The sequence below is a fragment of the Mustela nigripes genome, chromosome X (genome assembly GCF_022355385.1).
Source record: "Mustela nigripes isolate SB6536 chromosome X, MUSNIG.SB6536, whole genome shotgun sequence".
Lineage (NCBI taxonomy): Eukaryota > Metazoa > Chordata > Mammalia > Carnivora > Mustelidae > Mustela > Mustela nigripes.
Genome location: NC_081575.1, coordinates 76,146,050 through 76,149,574, shown reverse-complemented (window position 1 = coordinate 76,149,574; position 3,525 = coordinate 76,146,050).

The following is a 3,525-nucleotide window of genomic DNA, read 5'->3' as shown; positions in this document are numbered from 1 at the left end:
GTCTCTTCTGATTCCATACAAGTTTTTGGATTATTTGCTCCAGCTCTCTGAATTATACCAGTGGAATTTTGATAGGAATGGCATTAAAAGTATAGATTTCTCTAGGCAGTATACACATTTTAACAGTGTTTATTCTTCCGATCCAAGAGCATGGAATGGTCTTCCATCTTTTTGTGTCTTCTTCAATTTCTTTCATGGGCGTTCTGTAGTTCCTTGAGTACAGATCCTTTACCTCTTTGGTTAGCTTTATTCCCAGGTATCTTATGGTTCTTGGTGTTATAGTAAATGGAATCGATTCTCTAATTTCCTTTTCTGTATTTTCATTATTAGTGTGTAAGAAAGCCACTGATTTCTGTACATTGACTTTGTATCCTGCCACGTTGCTGAATTGTTTTTTGAGTTCTAGTAGTTTGGGGGTGGAGTCTTTTGTTCTATTTTTAATTTCTTGAGGAATCTCCACACTGTTCTCCAAAGAGGCTGCACCAACTTGCATTCCCACCAACAGTGGAAGAGGGTTCCCCTTTCTCCACATCCCCTCTAACACATGTTGTTTCCCGTCTTGTTAATTTTGGCCATTCTAACTGGTGTAAGGTCATATCTCAATGTGGTTTTAATTTGAATCTCCTTGATGGCTAGTGATGATGAACATTTTTTCATGTGTCTGATAGCCATTTGTATGTCTTCATTGGAGAAGTGTCTGTTCATATATTCTGCCCATTTTTTGATATGATTGTCTGTTTTGTGTGTGTTGAGTTTGAGGAGTTCTTTATAGATCCTGGATATCAACCTTTTGTCTGTACTGTCATTTGCAAATATCTTCTCCCATTCTGTGGGTTGCCTCTTTGTTTTTTTGACTGTTTCCTTTGCTGTTCAGAAACTTTTGATTTGATGAAGTCCCAAAAGTTCATTTTCGTTTTTGTTTCCTTTGCCTTTGGAGACATATCTTGAAAGAAGTTGCTGTGGCTGATATAGAATCACTTTGGCTTTCTGGCTTATCTGTGGTAGCTTTTTACCACTTCAGATTTTTTCTAAAGTGTATTTCACTTCCTAGTGGCTGATATTCTGAACTCTGTCCATTCACTAAACCATCCCTCAACAGAATGTCTAGGAGTAGGAATTCCCAAGAAATAAAAGAACCAGAGAACATGTGTGTCACAGAAGTAATGGATATGGATATAAGCAAGATGTCAGAGATAGACTTCAGGAGAGCAATCATGAGGTTAATAGCTAGACTTCAAAAAATCATTAGTGATAGTATAGAATCTCTAAGGCCACAAAATATTGAATAAGGCTGAACTTTAAAATGTTATGAATGAGATGCTATCTAAACTAGATACTCAAACAGCCAGGGTAAGTGAGGCAGGAAAACAAGTTAATAATCTACAAGATAAGCTGATAGAAAGTAAGGAAGGTGAGATAGATAGGGATAGACAGGTAGTAGCGCATGAAAATAGATTGGGAGAGATCAGTGATACCATGAAACATTCCAGTGTCAGAATTATTAGGGTCCCCAAGGGGTGGAGAAACAGAGAAGACTAGAATTTGAGCAAATGATAGTGGATGATTTGAGCAAATCATAGTGGAGAACTTCCCAAATTCATGTCCAAAGGCAGCAAGGATCCCTCCCAAAATTGATAAAAATAGATCAACACCCTGACATATGATGGTGAAGCTTGCAAATATTAAAGTCAAGAAAGCTATCCTGAGAGCACCTAGGGGGAAGATATTTCCCCTATACAGAAGGAGGATGTATATTTCCTCCATACAGAAGGAGGAACATCAGAATGATATCAGACCTATCTACTGAGACCTGGCAAGCCAGAGAGGGCTAGTAAGACATATTCCGTGTACTAAATGAGGAGAACATAGAATACTTTATCCAGCAAAACTCTCATTTAGAACAGAGAGGTAAAGAGATTCCAGGATTGGCAGAAGCTGAAAGAATATGGGACCTGCAACAAATACTAAGGGGGGTTCTATAGATGAAGAATGACATCAAGGGTAATATAGACCAGAATTTAACAGAGATCATCTATAGAAACAGGGTCTGTACAGGCAATATGGCAGAACTAAATTCATATCTTTTTATAATTATTCTCAATGTGAATGGGCTGAATGCTCCTATCAACAGACACAGGGTGTCAGATTGGATAAAAAAGCAGGAACCATCCATATGCTGTCTACAGGAGACTCATTTTGAACCTAAAGACACCTCCAGATTGAAAGTGAGGGGAAGGAAAACCATTTTCATGGCAACAGACCTCAAAAAAACCTGGGGTAGCAATTCTTATATCAGACAAATCAGATTTTAAACCAAGGAGTGTAAGAAGAAGTGTAGAGGGACACTATATCATACTTAAATGGTCTATCCAACAAGAAAATCTAATAATTATAAATATCTATGCCCCCATCATGAGAGCAGCAACTACAAAACCCAACTAATAAGGAAAATAAAGAATCATATTGATAATAATGCATTAATAGTAGGAGATTTCAATACTCCACTCACAGCAATAGATGGATCATCTCAGCAGAAAATCAGCAAAGAAACAAGAACCTTGAATGACATATTGGGCCAGATTGACTTTGTATACATATACAGAATAGTCCATCCTAAAACAGCAGAATACTCATTCTTCTCAAATGCACATAAAACTTTCTCCAGAATAGGTCATATACTGTATCACAAATCAGGTCTCATCACATACCAAAAGATTGAGATGATTCCCTGCATATTTTCCAGACCACAATGCTTTGAAACTGGAACTTAATCACAAGAAGAAATTTGGGAGAAATGAACATTGGAGGATAAAAAGGTGAGTGCTGTGAAGTGTGTAAACCTGGTGATTCACAGACCTGTACCCCTGGGGATAAAAATATATGTTTATAAAAAATAAAAAATTATAAAAAAAGAGCATCCTGCTAAAAAATGAATGAGTCAACCAGGAAATTAAAGAGGAACTTAAGAAAATTCATGCAGACCAATGGATATGAAAACACATGTTGGTTCAGAACCTAAGAGATACTGCAAAGGTGGTCCTTTGAGGGAAGTACATAGTTATACAGCCTCTCTAAAAAAATTATAAAAAAATACTAAATACACAAGCTAACCTTATACCTATAGTATCTGGAGAAAGAACAGCAAATAAGGTCTAAATCAAGCAGAAGAGAAATAATAAAGGTAAGAGCAGAAATAAAAGAAATAGAAACTGCTAGAATAGAACAAATCAACAAAACTAGAAGTTGGTTCCTTGAAACAATAAAATCAGTAAACCTTGAGCCAGACTTATCCAAAAGAAATGACCAAAATCAATGAAATCATGAATAAAAGGGGAGAGATCTTGACAAATGCCAAGGAAATAGAGACAATTGTTAGAAATTATCAGCAGCTATATGCCAACAAACTAGGCAGTCTGTAAAAAAAAAAAAAAAAAAAAAAAAAGGATGCCTTCCTAGAAACATAAACTACCAAAGCTGAAACGGGAAGAAATAGACAATCTGAACAGACCAATATCCAACAAGGAA